Here is a 15,024-nt window from a genome sequence, read left to right on the forward strand (position 1 = left end):
CCGTCGTCCGGGGAGGGTTCCTTCCCCGCTAGCCACCCGCGCTCTCACACTTTGCCTCCGCTCCGCCCTTTCCATGGCTCCGGTTTCCTACTTTCCTCTTGTCTCCTCCGTCCACAGCCTATTCTGTAATGTGGGATTTACTAGAAGAGCAGGGCTGGTGTTCGAGGAGGAGAAGTTGAAATCCTAGAGGGAGGAAGGCGGGGAAGCCAATACTACTTGCTATTTCCACTGCAATGAACGTCTCTGTGTCATCAAAATAAGAACTTCAACCCCAAGGTTGAAACAGCCAAGCAGAATTTGATGGAAATATATTTAGGAACAGCTGAATTAGCAGTGCGACGCTTGTTTTCTTTTCACTGAGGAATTCAGCCAGTTAAAACGAGTCTAAATGGAAGTCTGAAAGCTTTTTCTTCATTGTTGAGGAATAAAATGTTTCATGTATTTTTCGTTTTCCAGATTCATTCATTTAGCAAATATCAATTGAGCACTTTCCATGCCGTAGGGCCTGTACAAGGCACATAGCATTCTAGACATCTGAAGCATCAAAACTAATCATTTTTATTTTGAAGAAAATCACTCAAAATATTTTATGTACTTTGTGCCTTTCATGAACAGAATATTCCAAGCATTGTCTGCAAAATACGCATGAAAACAATTGGGAGAGAAGAGGTCAATTATCTTTGAGAAGCCCAGTTACAGAATGAAATTCAATTCGTTATTAAAAATACATGTGTCTAATAAAAAGAATAAATAATTGGAAAAGAAAAGTTTAAGGAAGAGAGAAATGGGAATGAGAAACAATTACTGTGGGCTCCCAATAGCCTGGAGTGAATCACCAAAGTAACCTAAACATGAAGTCATGAAAAGCTAAGTGGATTCTGCCTTTTAGTACTTCCCATCATGGGGGAAGTCACCAGCGACCTCCTTACTGTGTTTTGGATGATTCAAGAAATAGAAAGGTGTCCTACTGACTTCTGAAACAGGGTGTCTTCATATTGATTAGGGTCACTGTAAGCCTGGGAGCCGATGCTTACTCTCAGGTAAAGGATGGTGTGTGAGGCTGCTTGATGAATCAGAATACTAACATTCTTCTGCATTGAAAAAATATAACCTATAAGATGAACATTGTAGGCCAGGCGCAGTGGCTCACGCCTTTAATCCCAACACTTTGGGAGTCTGAGGCGGGTGGATCACCTGAGGCCAGGAGTTTGAGACCAGCCTGGCCAACATAGTGAAACCTCATTTCTATTAAAAGTACAAAAAATTAGCCTGGCTTGGTGGTGCACACTTGTAATCCCAGCTACTCAGGAGCCTGAGGCAGGAGAATCACTTGAACCTGGGAGGCAGAGGTTGCAGTGAGCCGAGATTGCACCACTGAACTCCAGCCTGGGCAACAGAGCCAGACTATGTCTCCAAAAAAAAAAAAAAAAACCATGGTATGCTTTGTTAACTTCATTGTACATTCTCCTCCAAGTAGGAAAGTTTCCATGAGGAAATAAATTTAAGTCAAAAAGTGGCTTGGCAAATGTAGAGTAAATGAACACAACGGATTATGTCATCAAGCTAAACTAATCTGAAGCACCCTTTACTATAAGGACATACTTAGAAGCAGACTGAAATAGCACCATTAGCCAGTCATGGCACCTTTTCCCCTTTCATCACCCTTTCATCAGAAACACAACTGGCAAGATTTTTAATTCTCTAACTGTCCTATTTCATTTTTTTAAAAATTAGCTGCTAAAAATGTTATATCATTATAACACTTCCTTATAACATTAAAAGTTTTAAAGGTTTTTTTTTCTTGCATTGGTTCCATTTTGAATTCTAGCCTTATTTGTCAGTATCAATCTGTAGTTCAGATCTTCCATGATTATTTCTCCACAGGATGACTGGTCTCATCCATTTAATATTGATTCTTCTTAGTGTTCTACTCATTTGACATTTTCTGACCTTGCCTTAAATCTGGATATATCCTATTTTACTTCCTTAGGCCATTCTAAAGTCCTACAGTATCCAGATGAGAAATGAGAGAAAGCATAAGCTTTGGAGTCCAAAGATCAGGATTTTAGTGTCAGCACTCCACACCTTAGCTATATAATCTCAAACCAGGTAAGCTTAAATCCCTGTTTGTTGTTTTGTTTTTTAATCTATAAAATGAAGGTTATAACAATGCTAGTCCAACCTGCCAAACTGTATCATTGTGAGGATCAAACATTATACTTTCGCCCTCTGAAAAGTATAAAATTACCCTCTCAGTCAGAATTCAGACAAGGCTAGCAAAAATGGCTTATCTCTGCTCCATGATGTCTGGGGCTTCAGCTGGGAAGACTCAATGCCTGGGGGTGTCTCAATGGTTGAAGACTGAAATCCTTTGGAGGCATATTTTCTGACATGGCTGGTGGTTGAAGCTGGGACCTCAGATAGGGCAGTCAGCCAGAAGACCTAAACCTACTCTTCATGTGGCCTGAGCTTCCTCCTAGCATGGCTGCCTCAGAGTTGTCAGACTTCTTACGAAGCAGCTCAGGGCTTCAAATGCTAGTGTTTCAGTAAACAAGGTTAAAGCTGAATTGCATTTTATGATCTAGCCTCCAAAGCCACACAGCATGACTTCTGCTGCATCGTTTTATATTATGAGCAAGTCACTAAGTCGGGCTCAAATTCAAGGAGAGGGGATATAGAGCCCACTTCTCAATGAAGTGTCAAATAATTTACAGCCATGTTTTAAAACCACCACAGGTCATGTTTAAAATGATAAAGGGGCTACTCTGTAGCCATGCACACACCTTCTTCCAAAGAGTTCTACACCAGTCAACTTTCTCTCCTCTTTATTACTAGTAATCACCAAGACACATCTCAGTATTTGGCTGTGTCCCCACCCAAATCTCATCTTGAATTCCCATGTATTGTGGGAGGGACCTCATGGGAGCTGATTGAATTATGGGAGTAGGTCTTCCCTGTGCTGTTCTCATGATAGTGAATGAGCATCACAAGATCTGATGGTTTTAAAAACGGGAGTTTCCCGCACAAACTCTCCCTTTGCCTGCTACCATCCATGTAATACATTGACTTGCTCCTCCTTGCCTTCTGCCATGATTGTGAGGCTTCCCCAGCCACAGCCATGTGGAACTGTAAGTCCAATTAAACCTCTTTCTTTTGTAAATTGCCCAGTCTCGGGTATGTCTTTATCAGCAGCGTGAAAATGGACTAATACAGTATGCTAATGAACAAGCCCTTACCTTCTTTTTTCAGCTTCTGAGGCCTCCACTACATGCAAAAATAGATACAAGTCCTTTGCCATTGGACACAGCCTGTCTTCTGAGCACCTCCCCCAAAACCCAGTGCTGCCATAGGCAGTGTTGATGTGCTGAAACCCTCTACACAAAACAGTATCCCTGCAGCCCATAGCCCGTAATGAGCTAAGCCAGTGTGTGTTCTGAGCCAAAACTGAACACCTCCCTTTTGTGTTGTAGTGTGCCATATGGGCATCAAAGCAGCATTATCTTGCATTCTAAAGTCTTAGAGACATTTTAATCAACACAGCTCTTTTAGGTTTTATTCAAAATCCCCTTTTGCCCTAAGGCATTCATGTATTCACAGGAAGTTGGAAAACAAATCTAGGTGAGAGGTACTGCTCAAGCATTGCTTCAGTTTATGACTGAGACACTTTACTGCCAAGTCTGACCCTTTCTTCCCCGGACACGAGTTTATTTCCTACCAGCATTTCTATCTCAAATCCTGCATTCTATTATAATGGATGCTGGAGAGTCCCACCAGCCAGCCAGGCCTGCCCAGCCAGGTCTGATCCCACACTGATATGATCAACTACTGGAAAACAAGCAAGCAGCCTCTAGGAAGTTTCTGCAGCACCAACCAGATTCAGTGATGTATAGCTGATCATAGTTCACTATTTTCTTTATGAATCAAGGTCATTATTATGAATAACAACACCTCCTGTATTGTTTAATGGAGGGCTGCTTCCAGAAGCTATTTAGGTGTGAACAGAAAATAGAATTATAGAGCTGATTCAGTACAACTCTCCCACAGAGAAATGCTCAGAAACCCCTTTGTGGAATTCCAGACTCTGTCTAAATACTTTAATGATGGAGACCTTGCTAGTATAGTACATCCAACTCTAACAGTTAGTTTCTGAAGTTGAATTGAAATCCTCCTCTTTATGACATTTGTATTCTAGTCTGGGTTTTGCCTTCTAGAGGAACACAGGATGAGCCTATTTCTTATTCTGTGTAACTGCTTTTAAGTGTTTGAAGGAAACTGTTTCCTTTAGCATATTCTCTCCCAAATATTTTCTCTTCTTGCTGTGTACTCTTTTCAATGTTCCTCTTAAAACACAGACCCATAAATTGAATACCGTTCCAAATTTGGTCCTTGCAAATTTGGTTTCTTGCAACCAAATTTGGACAAAACAAACTACAAGTAAATCTTTAACTTTATTTAGAAGGTTTGTTATTGATAGCAATATTGGTTTTGTAATTCTGAAACAATTTTGTGTTTATTATGGAATAGAACCGAATGAGTACATATGTTAAAGTTGGGAATAAGGGTTTTTACTGTGGAAAAAGTGAGAAACAAATATAGAACAAGGGAAATTGAAGAAGAATGCTTTGGTGTGGTATTTGAATTTGAGGTAGCAATATGGACATAGGAGTGTGTGTGTGTGTGTGTGTGTGTGTGTGTGTGTTCATGTATTCTTAGGTCTGCCCCCTGAAAGGGGTGCTTAGGAGTAACAATAAGTATACCTGGTACCTGCATCTTGATTTTGAAATGCCATTCTCCACTAAAAGTAACCAGGGCTCCTTTGAGAAATGGCTGATGCCAGATCTGGGGCAGGAAATTTATAAATTGAGCTTGCATATGACGAGCCTTGGTATGCTTGAGAGCAAGGACTTTATTAAATACTACTAGGTCATGTCAAAAGGAGCCAACTACAAGACCCCCATTGGTCCAAAATGGGACAATAGAAAGATAAGAAATAATAATGACAGGAATGGGTTGCAATATATTTAATTTTTTTAAATCCATAAGTCCATAGTAATGAGAGAGAGAAAGAGATCGTGTGAAAGAAAAGTGTTGAAAGAAAGGTAAGAAGTGAAGTTTCTTTTAAGGACAAATTCTAGTTACTATAGAGAAAATGAATGATGGATTTAGAAAAATGACTATTTTGCAACCGCCAGTATAAAAACTACTCCAGGTCAGAACCATCAAGAGTTGCTAAAAGTATTATTGGGTGAAAGATTTTTGAGGTATAGGACAGTCTCATGGCTTCATAGTACCATCACACAGACCTTATCAATTACAAAGGGAGATGCTACCTTTAAAATGGAGAGATGTGGCAGTCACCTCAAGCTAACAAATTTAGCATCACAAACAGGGATACAGTTCAACATTACGTAAGTGCTTGTGTGAAGCATCACCTATGTAGTGCAGGTATTTCGGCCAAAAAGGTGCTTAACCTGAATATAATAAGGAAATAGTCAAATCCAGAATGTGGGACAAGACAAATCACTCTAACTCTTTAAAAATTCAATATTATGAGGAACAAAAAAGTCAAGCAGAGGGGATTATTCTAGATTAAAAGAGATTAAGGAGATGTAAGAACCAGATACAATGCATGAAACAACTGAATCCTGAATAAGAAAATAAACTACAAGGATATTTTTGGGACAATTAGGGAAATTTAAATATGGGCTGTATACCAAGTTATAATTTTGAGTTAATGGTAATTAATTACTGTTCTTTATTTTATGAGGAAGTAGTGTTTAGGGATGAAATATCATGTCTTCAATTTTTAAGTAGTTCAGAAAAAGAGACAGAGAAATAAAGAAAATGTGATAAATATTAACAATTGGGGAAGAAAAACAACTGGAGAATCTAGATTAAGGATATAGTAATTGTTTGTAATGCTATTCTTTTTTAAATTTTGTAAAATGTTTTGTAGAGACAGGCTTTCACTGTGTTGCCCTAGCTTGTCTCAAACTCCTGGCCTCAAGCAATCTCCCTGCCTCAGCCTCCTGATGTACTAGGATTATAGGCACGAGCCACTACATCTGGCCCTGTAATACTGTTTTTTAAGTTTTCTGTATATTTGAAATTTTCTCAAAAAAATCTGAAAGAAATTTTTCTTTTGTAATATAAAAATAATATACATTTACGGTAATAAAATTTTGTATTGAGTTTCTAAAGGAAAGTTTCTTGCAGACAATTAACGTGTTAGGTATCTATTACTGTTCCTATTGTATTGTTACCTTCTTCTTGCATTATCTGCCTAAACTCTATTCCTGATAAATCTATTTTGTAAATGCTTTTTGTTTTCTGATACTTTGGAATTAAACCATGTTTCATCATGATTCATAGACAATAAGAGTCTGCAAGACAACTTTTTTTTTTTTTTTTTGAGTGGGAGTTTTGCTCTTGTTGCCCAGGCTGGAGTGCAATGGTGCTATCTCAGCTCACTGCAACCTCTGCCTCCCAGGTTCAAGCGATTCTCCTGCCTCAGCCTCCCAAGTAGCTGGGATTACAGGCATGCACCACCATGCCAGGCTAATTTTGTATTTTTAGTAGCGATGGGGTTTCTCCATGTTGGTCAGGCTGGTCTTGAACTCCCGACCTCAGGTGATCCGCCTGCCTCAGCCTCCCAAAGTGCTGGGATTACAGGTGTGAACCACCACGCCCAGCCAAGACAACATTTTTTATGGATTTGATCAAGTTTTAATAAGACCTTGTAATGTATCTCTACCTATCAAGTAGGAATTTTCCCATATATTAAATATAGGTATATTATTCTAAGTGTTTATATGGAATACACGTTTTTTATTATAAACATTTACAGCAAAACCTTTCCTGGTTTCTTCTTAAAATATTTTTATGGTGTCCCCTAGTTCCATTTTTTTATTTCTTCAATTATTCAACAAATATTTATTGCATAGCTACCATGTGCCATGTGCCAGCTACTGTGCTAGGCTGTTTATATAACCTGAACAATGACAGTCTTAGATTTTTTTTGTTTGTTTTAACATTTATCATTACTGTAGGAGAGCTTTAAATACAGTACACTGTTAAAGAGTACATATTTAATAGTACCCCCACTTTTATAGATACCAGAACTTCTCTTTCTGTTTTTGTGTATGTGTGTGTGTTTTTGTTTTTGTTTTTGTTTTGTTTTGTTTTGTTTTTTTGAGACGGAGTCTCCCTCTGTTGCCAAGGCTGGAGTGCAGTGACACGATCTCGGCTTACTGCAACCTCTGCCTCCTGGGTTCAAGCAATTCTCCTGCCTCAGCCTCCTGAGTAGCTGGGATTACAGGCACGTGCCACTATGCCCAGCTGATTTTTGTGTTTTGAGTAGAGATGGGGTTTCACCATGTTGGTCAGGCTGGTCTCGAACTCCTGACTGCGTCATCCGCCTGCTTCAGCCTCCCAAAATGCTGGGATTACAGGCGTGAGTCACTGCGCCTGGCCTGTTTTTGTGTGTTTAATATCTCTGATGCCGATTTTCAAATCTGTGCTTTGTGTTTGATCGTTAGGTGTAGATATGTTTTTATGAAATCTTGCTTCCCACTTCACAGAGAAAATATAGGCTCTAAGATATGAACTCTGTAGCTTCAAATTACAACTATAAACTTCTATGCATTTTTGTTCATTCTTACCTCCTTTCCTGCCTCACAGTATGAAGTGTTGCTCCTCTTTTTGCATTTGATACTTTTGGCTGTTTCCTTTTTCTTGAAAATATCTGTTGCTTTAGATGTCATGACGCTACATACTCCTGCTTCTTTTCTTGAAGGCCAGTTATTTCTTGGTTTCCTTAATGGAGTCAGTTTTGACCATCTGCAGTTTGACTGTTGGTATAACACGGGGCTCCATTCTTTGCCTATTTCTTTTCTTACAGAACTTGTCTCAGTCAGTTCAGGCCACTATAGCAAAGTACTACAGGCTGGGTGGCTTTAAAACAACAGAAATGATTTCTCAGAGTTCTTGAGGCTAGAAGTCTGAGATCATGGTGCCTGCATGGCCAGGTTCTGGTGAGGGCCCTCTTCTGTGTTACACTCTGCTGTCTTCTCATTGTGTTCTCATGTGGCAAAAAGAGGACATGAGAGCTCTCTGGGGCCCTTTTTTATAAGGTCACTAATCCCATTCATGAGGGCTTCATCCTCATGACCCTCCCAAAGCCTTTACCTCCTAATATTGGAGGTTATGACGTTAACGTATGAACTCATTGGAGGGGGAACACAAACATTTGGTCCGTGGCAGAACTCCTTCTACCCTCTTACCCATTCCATTGGTTTTATTTACAGTAATGTTTCCCCTGGCCTCAACCTGTTGTATCCAACTACTTACTAGATGTCTGCACCTGAGTATATCACAAACACTGCCAAACTGGCAAGTCCCCAGCTGAGCTCTACAATTCCCACTTTCTGCTTCATCAGCTATTCAACCTGTAATTTTAAAAAATCTCAGTTACCACCTTTTGACTTTATTATTTAAAGACAAATACTAATTCTATCCTTTATTCTCTGCTGCAGATATAATATAAATCTCTTTCAGTGAATCCCTGTAATCATTTTCAGTAATTGAGTTCAGCTACTTCGGAAGTTTTTCAACAGCACTTTGGTATACGTATATGTCTTCACTTTCACATCTTTCCACATTAGGTGTCCTCTACTGAAGGAAAATATGACTATTTCCTTTTTAAAACTCTTTTATTTGTTACTTTGATACTTCTCTGGCCATTTCAGTTGCTCCTAGGTTTGAAGTTCTGGTTTCAGCATCTGCCTTAATCATTTCCTTATACTTTTAATAGCTCATTATTAGATGATTTGGGCCAAATATCAATTTAACATTTTGTAGCTATATCTGATTTAGATAGCTAGTATATATGTCAATCACAGTTTATATATTTTATACATTAAAGTAACCTAATGGCTTGGGAGGCAAATATTCTAATTATTCAGAGATGCATATATATATATGTATCTCTCTTACATTATTCAGAATTAGTGTGGTTTTGTAGATGGCACTTTTCATGTAAGAATTTCTCTTCATGAATATAGGCTGGGCGTGGTGGCTCAAGTCTGTAATCCCAGCACTTTGGGAGGCCGAGATGGGAGGATCAGTGTAGGTTAGGAGTTTGAGACCATCCTGGCCAACATGGTGAAACCCCATCTCTACTAAAAATACAAAAAATTAGCTGGGTGTGGTGGGCGCCTATAGTCCCAGCTACTCGGGAGACTGAGGCAGGAGAATGGCTTGAACCTGGGAAGCAGAGTTTGCAGTGAGCTGAGATCGGGCCGCTGCACTCCAGCCTGGGTGACAGAGCAAGACTCTTGTCTCACAAAAAAAAATAAATAAAAGAATTTCTCTTCATGAATATAAACATATCATGCCTGATTTTGTACAGGACAATCATTCACTCTCTAGGAAGTTATTAGTGACTAAAATAGTAGAAGAAGTTGGAGGTTAGGAAATTCAGAAGCCAGGAGGAGCCCTGTTACTTTAAGGAGAAGATTGACTATTTTATCATTTTGCATTTTATGTTATATATTTTGGACGTAAGTGCAGTGGATTGTTTTGGATGAGACCAGGCCCAAAGATTTTTGAAATGTTGAAGAGAAGATGTGGCTAAAACTGCTTTTAAAATTTATAAGCAGAAGACTTCTTAGTGGGAGCAGGGCTGTGGTGGCAGCAGCCAGCCAGGCGAGACTCAACCTGAACCTGAATTTTACTGCTGCTGGCTTATAGGATATTGAGAAATTCAGGCAGTAGCTTCATAATATTACCTACCTTTAAAAGTTTTTGAGTATATAGATCAAGGTTGAAACTCCCAACTCTATACTGAAGAGTGCTTAGAGAAGTCTGTAGCTAAAAATAAACAAGTTAAAGTCAAAATGGACACAATAAAGAAATTTAAAAGCCTTATGCTTCAAGAACGGACATGGCTAAGAATTGAGCCATCAAGGTGGGGATCATCCATCTTCTTAACTAGCTGATTTTTACCAAGCCTGAAGGTACCCATTTATTGCCCTTGCTGAACCGACATGCCCGTTACAAAGTATTTGTGAACATTGAATATTAAAGTTTTCTTGCTAATGTGGAACTGGAACAATTACTTCAAAACCATTATAATTTTCCTCAAGGCATATGTCCTTGTAATTTGACCTTGCTGGGTGCTGGAAACTTCAAGTTATGGGAGATGTGAAACCAGTTTTGTTTTCTCTGTCCCTGAAAGTTTATATTATTGTCATGTTTTTAGCTACAGGCAACTTCACATCTTTGGGTGTGATTTATTTAATTACTCTCCATGGGAAAATCGGTCCTAGGAAAATCATTTTGGAAATATGAACTATGCTTGGTAAACCAAAGAGTTTTAAAAATTAAAAGTTACAACTCTTTATTTTGAGAATGGGTCTAGATATAAGCAAACACTGAACCCTGTTTTTCCTCAAAAAATAAAGTCATTGTGGCTGGGTGCTGTGGTGTGTGCCTGTAGTCCTGGCTACTCAGGAGGCTGACACAGGAGAATCACTTGAGCCCAGGAGTTTGAGACCAGCCTCAGCAATATAGCAAGATCATCCCTGATTCTATGAAAAAATTTAAAAATTAGCTAGGCTTGGTGGCAAGTGCCTATAGTCCCAGCTACTCAGGAGGCTGAGGCAGGAGGATCACTTGAGCCAAGGAGTTTAAGGCTGCAGTGAGCTGTGATGGCACCACTGCACTCTAGCCTGGATGACAGACCTCATCTCAAAAAAATAAAAATAGGCCGGGCACGGTGGCTCACGCCTGTAATCCCAGCACTTTGGGAGGCCGAAGCGGGTGGATCACGAGGTCAGGAGTTTAAGACCAGCCTGACCAATATGGTGAAACCCTGTCTCTACTAACAATACAAAAATTAGCCAGGTGTGGTGGTGCGCACCTGTAGTCCCAGCTACTTGGGAGGCTGAGGCAGGAGAATCACTTGAACCCGGGAGGCGGAGGTTGCAGTGAAGCAAGATCGCACCGCTGCACTCCAGCCTGGGTGACAGAGCAAGACTCCATCTCAAAAAAAAAAATAATAAATAAATAAAAATAAAATTTAAAAAATAAAGTCATCATCAAAATAACCACATAAATGAAGTGTTCTGACTTAGATGCAGGCTATTTTGTCTTTTTGGATGGAGGTTGGAGAAGGCATGTGGGGATGTTTGTGTGTTAGGTGTTGTGATAGAATATAAGAAAACAGTTGCTTACTTCTATGGCTAAGGCAGACTCTCTAGTTGGTAGCGAGCTAGTGCTGAGGGAAGCTTGCCAGAGATGAAGAATGAATGGTGAGGAGAAGTCAACAGGGCACTCTGTGAGAGACCTCATGAGGTTTGGGCTTGAGCACCTGGGAAGCAAAGTGTCATGAATGGAGGGAGCAGGCCTTTCTCCCCATATCCCAGCCCTGTTCTGGCAATGTGCAAACAAATGGCTCTGCAAGTGTCAGGGGGTTACAACCTCAGCCTGATAGTGGGGAGCCCACAAAGCGTGCTGTCAGCATTAGTGTCAGTGATCCTCCCTCAAGCAGTCTCAAGGGCAGTGGACAATAGCCACGGCCAACCAAAGTAGAAGAGAAAGAACATGGTGGTCCTGAGTGGGAAATGGCGTGAGAACGCCGGAATGCTACAGGGCCCATGTTATACCATTCCATCCACATTTTACTCCCTGTGACTCTCAGCTGGGCCCTGGGAGTGATATTCACCCAGAATACCATGTCGGTCTTGCATTCCGGAATTGGGCAATGTGTCTGCCTGGGCTTGGGAAGCATGCCTTTTGGAGACTCCCAGAAATAACTGCAGGCTTCTTTTCATGGGCTGCTGAGGTTCAAGCTATCAAACTTGTAGGGACCAAGCCATTATGATTTTGAGTTTTGAATTAATACATCCTCATTTTATTCATATGGTCTGATAACATCTGGGAGTCCTGGTTACTTAGCTTTTACCACTCTTATCAGAGATTGTCAGGTTGTCTTATAGTAGGGGCCAGCGGGAGTATAAGCAGTGTTCCAAATTCAAGTGCATTTGGAGGACTGGTGAGACAGGCCTGGCAGCATGCATTTGCATGAGGGTCTGTGATGGCTTGTAGGTGGGTCAAAGAGTATGAACCTGTGTTAAATAGAGTGATTTTCAGAATAGCATAATATCCATTTTTCAGATTGTTCTCCACTCCTACTTATACCTGGGTTTTGAGGTAAATCTGCAAAAAGGTCATATTTAATTTAAATCTGTTCAGGGCAGAGCTTATGGCAAGCTCTAGTGGGAGAATCAGTGTAGACCACTCTGGAGAGAAGACATGCCATCTGAAGAAGAGAATTATAGAAACATTTTCTGGCACATTACTGGGAGAAAATTTGACCATGGGGAACCAGGGGGTGATGGGTCCAGAAATGCCCATTAGGCATTTTGCCAGACTTGCCAAATCATGAAGACAGGTGGGCCCAGGAGCAGTCCATCAAAAAATTGAAATGGTACATTTGGGGTCAAATGTGAGCATAGCAGAAGGCACAAATAAGCTTCAGGGAAAGGTAGCCTAGACTGATGTCCCCTGCCACAGATGCACATGTACCCCTACCCTAACTCACACTCATGACTGTGTTGTGGGGAGAGTTCCTATATAGCAGCTAAAGGAAGATGTATTAGTCCATTTTCATGCTGCTGGTGAAGACATACCCGAGACTGGGTAATTTATAAAGGAAAAGAGGTCTGATGGACTCACAGCTCCACATGGCTGGGGAGACCTCACATCATGGCAGAAGGCAAAAGGCAGACAAGAGAGAAGGAGAGCCAAGTGAAAGGGGAAACCCGTTATAAAACCATCAGATCTTGTGAGACTTATTCACTACCATGAGAACAGTATGGGGGAAACCAACTCCATGATTCAATGATCTCCCACCGCGTCCCTCCCACAACTTGTGGGAATTGTGGGAGCTACAGTTGAAGATGAGATTTAGGTGGGGACACAGCCAAACAATGTAAGAGGGAAAAGCCCAAACCTTGTCTGCAGATGTGTCTGCTGAGTTACATGGGTGCAAACTGTGAATTTGTATGTAGCTGCATTATATTCACCTATAGAGATGCCCTTAAACAATAGTGGGCAGGGAAACTCTTCCCAATGGGCAAGCTGTGAGTGGTACAACTGCTCATGTACCTTGTGTGGAAGGAAGAGTTGCCCAAGATAAGAATATATGCAGATTCCACGGCAGTGGCCAGTGATCAGGGACCTAGAAGTCAAAGACTGACAGATTGGAGACAAATAAAGTCTAGGGAAGAAGTGTGTGAATAGACACGTGAGTTAGCAAAAAATGTGCAGATCCTATATCAAAATGTTAACATCAGGCTGGGTGTGGTGGCTCATGCCTGTAATCCCAGCACTTTGGGACGCCAAGGTGGGCAGATCACTTGAGGTCAGGAGTTGGAGACCAGCCTGGCCAAATGGGGAAACCCCATCTCTACTAAAAATAAAAAAATTAGCCGGGAATGGTGGTACACACCTGTAGTCCCAGCTACTCGGTAGTCTGAGGCAGGAGAATTGCTTGAACCCAGGAGGTGGAGGTTGCAGTGAGCCAAGATTGCACCACCACACTCCAGCTTGGGCAGCAGAGCGAGACTCCATCTCAAAAAAAAAAAAAAGTTATCCACCAGAGAGCATCCAACATGGATAAGGCATGTGATGGTTAATTTTGTGTATCAACTTGACTGGGCCATGGGGTGCCCAGAAATTTAGTCAAACATTATTCTGGGTGTGTCTGTGAAGGTGTTTCTGGGCAAGATTATCATTTCAATTGGTAGACTCAGTAAAGCAGATTGCCTGCATAATGTGGGTATGCCTTGTCCAATCAGGTGAAGGCTTGAATAGAACAAAAAGGTTGAGTCTCCTAGTAAGTAAGGGGGAGTTTCCTCCTGCCTGACTACTTGGAGCTGGGGCACCAGTTTTGTCCTGCCTCTGCACTTGAAGTGAAACATTGGTTCTTCCCGGTCTTTGGCCTACTAGCCTTTGAACTATACCTACACTATTGGCTCTCCTAGTTCTCAAGCTTTCAGACTTGGACTGGAAAAACACCACTGGCTCTCTTGGGTCTCCAGCTTGCCAACTGCAGATCTTGGGACTTGTCAGCCTCTATAATTGCATTTCTTTCCCTCTATCTCTAGGTAGGTAGGTAGGTAGATAGCTAGATGGATGGATGGATGGATAGATAGATAGATACATAGATAGATAGATAGATAGATAGATAGATAGATAGATAGATAGATAAATCTTATAGAGATATATGTACATAAGCCCTGAAGGTACAATTAAGTTATTTAAGAAGTGGCCCAAATGCCCATGGTCCCCACTACTTCTAATTACCTTCTGTCTTACAGCCTGCACCTGTGGCCTCATGGAGCGTTCTCTACAATTAGTTGACAGAGGAAGAGAAGACTCAGGCCTGGTTTACAGATGATTTTGCATTCTATGCAGGTACGACTCAAAAGTGTACTTCTGCCACATTACAGTCCCTTTCTGAGACATCCCTGAAATGCTGTGGGAAGGGAAATCTTCCCAGGTGGCAGAATTTTGAGCAGTGCACTTGGTTGTTCACTTTGCTTGTAAGGAGAAGTGGCCAGATGTGCAATTATGTATCAATTCATGAGCTGTGGCTGGTGATTTGGCTGGGTGGTCAGGGACTTGGAAAGAACATGATTTAAAAATTGGTGACAAGGAAATTTGGGGAAGAGATATGTGGGTGGACATCCCTGAGCAAAAAACTTCTGAAGATATTTGTGACCCATGTGAATGTTCACCAAACCAAAAGGTGATGTCAGCAGAGGAGGATTTTAATAATCAAGTGGATAGAATAACCCATGTGTGGATACCAGCGGTATTAGTCCATTCTCACACTACTGTGAAGAAATATGCAAGACTGGGTAATTTATAAAGAAAAGAGGTTTAATTGACTCACAGTTCCACATGGCTGGGGAGGCCTCAGGAGACTTACAGTCATGGCAGAAGGCACCTCTTCAC

The 15,024-nt window shown here is 41.0% G+C and overlaps 1 long non-coding RNA gene across 1 annotated transcript; it reads left to right on the forward strand.

Moving 5' to 3' along the window:
- Positions 1 to 843: 843 nt before the first annotated feature.
- LOC131383017 (uncharacterized) lies at positions 844 to 14,430 on the forward strand. The gene is made up of 3 exons (XR_009212689.1): positions 844 to 1,040; positions 1,991 to 2,109; positions 14,385 to 14,430. It is a non-coding gene; the product is annotated as an uncharacterized LOC131383017 (long non-coding RNA).
- The last annotated feature ends 594 nt before the right edge of the window (positions 14,431 to 15,024 follow it).

Source organism: Hylobates moloch, unplaced genomic scaffold, assembly GCF_009828535.3.
Source record: "Hylobates moloch isolate HMO894 unplaced genomic scaffold, HMol_V3 SCAFFOLD_1, whole genome shotgun sequence".
In the NCBI taxonomy this organism is placed as follows: domain Eukaryota; kingdom Metazoa; phylum Chordata; class Mammalia; order Primates; family Hylobatidae; genus Hylobates; species Hylobates moloch.